General features: G+C 33.1%; 2 non-coding genes across 2 annotated transcripts; one reads left to right on the top strand and one right to left on the bottom strand.

Annotated features, from left to right (window-relative positions):
• Positions 1 to 2,671: 2,671 nt before the first annotated feature.
• On the bottom strand, positions 2,672 to 2,744 carry Trnav-uac. The gene has a single exon. It is a non-coding gene; the product is annotated as a tRNA-Val (tRNA).
• Positions 2,745 to 5,509: 2,765 nt separating this feature from the next.
• On the top strand, positions 5,510 to 5,582 carry Trnav-cac. Its single transcript has one exon. It is a non-coding gene; the product is annotated as a tRNA-Val (tRNA).
• Positions 5,583 to 5,696: the final 114 nt, after the last annotated feature.

Below are 5,696 nucleotides of genomic sequence, written 5' to 3'. Positions count from 1 at the left end.
GAATCTGAGATTGTTCTGTTCTCGTCTACTGTTACATACGCATTATCTCTTCTCTGTTTCTTTTTTTTTGTGTCGCCCACTGATCGAATAATCGATGCAATTTTTGGGGGGTTGGTTTTTACGAGGGCAAGGACGCGTCATTAGGGTGGTCAAGGCTGCTCCGATCCGCAGACAATCCATGCAAGTGGGGTGGTAGTTCGAAACCGAAGAGAGAGGGTTTCACCCACACCCCACACCGACGCGTGTCTGATGTGCCTATTCCCCCTCCTGCGTACAGCACCAGCCATAAATTTCGACCATAATCTGCACGATATGAGGAATCACCATTTAATTTATTGAAAAAAAAATATATATTTTGAGCGGGAGATTTAAAATCGTTACGCTGCAGTGTCTCGCGTTTTGTGGTTGGTCGGAATCCACCGATTACTATCGTGCACACTCAAAATGTCGTACACCTTCCACTCCATATTTATATATATATATATATAAAATCTAGCACCCTCGAGATAGAATAATAATGGTTTAAAAAAAAAATTGAAGGGAAGAGGAGTTAAGCAGTCGAAATAAATGGGGGAATGGAAAAAGAAAAGCGTGCGTGCATAAGTGCAAATGCGCGAATCGATAGTGCTTCCTTAAATACATCTCATCCAGCGTTTTATTTTATTGTTCAACGTTCGGCTTTTAAAAATCCATCCGCGGACGCTTTTCAATTCCCCGCATTCACGCAGATTGAAAGTGTCAGGCGTTTCGATATCCGTATCAAGCGTATTTCTATCGCTTTCGGTAGATTCCTTATTGAAATCGTCGCTAAATCACGAAAGGATGATTCTATACATCTGCCATCAATTTTAACTAAAACGTCAAGCCAAAAAAAATTAAAAATGTTACCTAAAACACAAATTCAAATTTATGAAAAACTGTATTATAAAGCAGAGTTTCTCAATCTTCATGTTTTGTACAATTGTACAGCTACCCGAATGCTAAGAGTATTTCACCAGTTCCTTACTTTGACACAAGGTGACAGCTGTCAGTTTCTCAATCTTCCTGTTGATTACTGTGGTACTTACTTTGACACAAGGTGACAGCTGTCATTTGATTACCCATTTTAGTATATCATCAAATTATTATTAATGTTGATTAATTATGAAAATTAAAAGTCCCAAAATGATTACTATTTGAATTGGTTTTAAATATTCTTAATTAATACTAAGAGTATTTCACCACTTCCTTACTTTGACACAAAGTGACAGCTGTCAGTTTCTCAATCTTCCTGTTGTTTACTGTTGTACTTACTTTGACACAAGGTGACAGCTGTCATTTGATTACCCATTTTAGTATATCATCAAAATATTATTAATGTTACTTAATTATGAAAGTTAAAAGTCCCAAAACGATTAGTATTTGAATTAGTTTAGGTAAACGATGAAATCTGTTAAAGTGATCATTGCGTTCAAAGCCTTTTATTTTTCACATAGAAAGTAAATCTGGATTGTAACACTTATTCGGATCTTCATGGGATTAAACGATAAAACGCCCCTGATTCGTATAACAGTCGGCGCGTCGAGAGCTTTACGACTAAACATCTAATTACGTCGCTTAATCTTATTTGCAGCTATCAAAATAATTAGAAATCATCCAATTCTACTTCATTTTTATAAAAAATGTGGTTCAATAAAATTTAGTAAACACTCCTCATTTTACTTCTGAGTTTACAAAATACATTCGCCACTGAATATTTGCAGGTCGAAATTCGATTGGTCTTAAAATAATAGTAAAATTTAATGTATAAACTGTTTGTTTAATGAAGTACTGATTCTTCTTTCCAAAGTCTGCATTGTTAAAGCAGACGCCGGCAGGTCTAAATGGTCTCCGATCGCTTTGTTCCTACCGTTGTTATCTCTCACCCGCGGTTGCAATTGTAGTTTACTCGTGAGACTATGTATTTGTAATAGTTGGCCAGGTTTAGTTTACTTTCCACGCATAGTTTATGCTCGGAACGCACTCTGCATAATACAAACTCACAATCCAATCAAATTGGATAATTCAGGTTACACGATTAACAAATGATGCAATTTCTAACCTCAAACATAATTTAAATTAAACGCCAACATTCAATGGTAACGCTTCTTTTATGACAGCTCGTAATTACTAATTATAAAGCCTTTAACGAAGAAAAAAATAGTTTACTAACTTCTTAAACTTTTCAAGTCGAAATTATGTATTCAAAATACAAATAATGGTATTTGCGCTAATTTGGTTTGTAGATCAAACATTTAATAACTGGCAGGTATTAATCAGGAATTTACTTTGGTGTTCGCTTGAAATGCAAATAGCGCAAGGACGAGATCTATTAATTGAGTTGGCCGGGTTACACAACCAATACATTTTACTTATGTACATATATATGCAACTCAACTTACATATATTTGCACATAAAGTAAACTTTAATTGCGTTTTTTAATGTATTTATTTATTGTTGCATATAAATTTATAAACAATATTAATTATTATTAATTAAATTTGATAAATTATTATCATTACGTTTAAATTTCAAATGTTGTTCAAATACTTGAAACGATTCCGATTATTTAAAATTTTGTGAGGAAATATTAAAAATTATAATTGTTAATTATGTAACAATAAGTATTTTGTTGCGATCAAAACAGAGGTTTGGTTCCATCCGGGATCGAACCGGAGACCTTCTGCGTGTAAAGCAGACGTGATAACCGCTACACTATGGAACCACATGTAAACAAATACTCGATGCAAACTGAAAATCCTTTGTGAAATCCTTGCAGAAATCATTAATTAACAGGATTATTTATCTATTGTCATCTCGCAATCAAAGCAGAACGCATGCACTCGGAATTTGCATGAGGAGAGTCTGATTTATTACGAAATCGATTAAATTCAGAGTCCTTCGTAGACGCAGCAAACTTCGCAATTATACAAATCCGATATGAACACAGCGAAATTTGCATTCTCTTCGTGTCGTTACAAGACATTGAGATGACAAACAACGGGTGACGACGATAAAAGAGGATATTGAGAAGAAGAGGAAAAAAAAACGGGTATACACAGAGTTGAGTGTGAGTAGAGTTATGGGTGAATTCATGACGTTAAATTGGATTACATTTGCAATTGAATGTCTACTTCAGTGAGTTTACTCCCTCGTTCCTAATGCCGCGTGGAATTTCGAGACGAGACGTTATTTGAATAATGACCGAAGAAGATGCCTCTTACCACCGGAATGTTTGGATAATGTTAAAACATGGAATATCATTGAAAAAAAAATTGGATAAACATTTATGAACAGAGAAAAAATGAGAGATTTATATTACATTTTTAGCGAGTACTAATATAACAAAGTTGGATTTAAAATTGTACTTCTAAAACAGTTAAAAAAAATCTAAATATTTTTACTTTCATCATCATTAACTTAATTACAAGTACTATCACGACTTCTATACTTATATTTCACCCTCTAACGTTCTTATTTGACTTTAGATGCTCGAAATTCGAGCGTTATCTTATCTTGCCTTCCCATACTTTGGGCTTTAAATATTTACTTTTCCGGTACTGCATCTATTAGCTTATCATTTTATGCACGACCAAAAGAAGACATGTTTCCTACCCTACACACTAATCGATTTTTTTCTACTAAATCTTCCCCTAACCAAAAGAAGATGAAAAAATTGAAAGTACTACATTCTACATCAATTTAAAGGTATAAATGTAGAAAATTGTCAAGAAATACTTTAAACTTTATTATAAACTTTAAACTTTATTGTACACATTTTTAATGGTATTTTGTGTATATTGCAAAGAAAAACAGTTTACAAAGGTAATAAACCATATTAAAACATTAATTAATTATATAAACTGTGATTTCATTTACAAATAAAATTGTATAAAACGTTTGTAATTTGAATAGGATTAAAATTGATTCTTGAAAATTATTGATTGTGTCTACTTTAATTTTACTGAAGGAAGACAAAAAAAAGGGACATGTTCGTTTTGTAATAAAGTAAATGGAAAAGGCTGGCTCGACTTTCGATGTAATTGCATGCAGACTGCAAAGACCTCCTTCCAGTTTAAAGTAAATTTGTGTTCAGACGGAAACCATAGGAATACTGGTGTTTCGGAGGTTTGCATGTAGGTAGTGTAGTAGTATGGTAGTAGCATCCCCCTTTTCATTACGACGACAATAATCAATAACGAGAGGGGTGCACCACTTCTGAAGAGAAGCGTGGAGTGTTTAAAGTTAACTCCACCAGAGACTTCCTCGTGCAGTTATGTATAACTGCTCTAAGCAAATGAGTTTACTTACGCATCTAAATAGTTGTGTTCTTTGATTTTGTTAAATTACAAGTGTAATAAAATCATTTTAAATAAATCTAAGATTTGGTCTTATATTATTGAATTTGTTTAAAATATTTAAACTATTTTCAATTCAATGATAAAATTAGATTTTTTTTTTGATGATATGGAAAATTATGTTGAAATAAGAAAATTGTAAAATTACAAAAAGTTAACTTTGTGAAAACTTTTAGTTTAGCAATTATATTTATAAAAATTAGAATTGAAACTCTTTCCTATAAACAAATCAAGTGATCTTTGTATAAGTTATTTGTTTTCTCGTGAAACATACTTTAGCGAAGAGGAATGGCTGTGACAAAAGTTTTCTGTATTTCAAGAGAAACAATTAAATGTTCTTCGAAACAAGGCATCAATCATCCGGCCTCGCTCAGGTTCGGAGGAAATAGTTTCGATGTTTAGAGAAAATCGTAACGTTCGACCGGAGGAAGAGCATTCGCCGAAGAAGTTATGATGTAATCTTTCCTAATGGTAGTTTTCTCCTCCGAGTAGTTCTTACAAAAAATAAAATTAAGAGCGAGTAAAAAGGGATGTAAAAAGTGAGTTGAATCGCGAAAAGGAGGTGAATTGCATTATCATTGCAGCTAAGTTTTCGTGCAGTCGGGAGTTATATATTTTTCGTTAGTCCCGATAATGGGTTTATATCCGTTGAACTTGCAATTTGCGGATGCCAGAGATGCGAGGAGTGAGATGAAGAAAGAAAGCTCGATTATCTAAAAACCTTTTTGTGAAGAGTTGAAGAGTGAATGAGAAAAAGAGATGGAGAGAAACTTCCAGATTCCACTTTATCGCGGAATTTCATTTGCTCGCAAAATCCATCACATTTCTAATTCCATAAAATCTCTTTGCCTCCTTCCTCAATTCAGCTGCACGCGACTTTTCATATGCCGCATGGAAACATTTCATTAACAGTATATTACAATTCTATTCTTTAATCAAATATTAACTAACTAATTGGATATTGCTCTTAAGCAGTTCATTATATACTTAGTTTCTTCTGTCGTTTATTGACTTTAGACTTTCCGTTATCTAAATTTGATAAGGCTTATTAGTTTATATAACTAATTAGCAACTAAATTTAGTATCAAGTGATATATGGAAATTAAAGGACCACTCTGATACTATTTATATAGTTTCCGTAGTGTAGTGGTTATCACGTCTGCTTCACACGCAGAAGGTCCCCGGTTCGAACCCGGGCGGAAACATCTCTTATAATATTTCTTTTAAAAGTATACAATTATAATTATATTTTTTTTACGTAATACAGAAGAAAATCAATGAAATATAAAAACACTTTTTCGAGCATTTTTTAAACTTTG

The sequence above is a fragment of the Nicrophorus vespilloides genome, unplaced genomic scaffold (assembly GCF_001412225.1).
Source record: "Nicrophorus vespilloides isolate i.1.1-1 unplaced genomic scaffold, Nicve_v1.0, whole genome shotgun sequence".
NCBI lineage: Eukaryota > Metazoa > Arthropoda > Insecta > Coleoptera > Silphidae > Nicrophorus > Nicrophorus vespilloides.
This window is presented reverse-complemented; position numbering and strand designations above follow the sequence as displayed.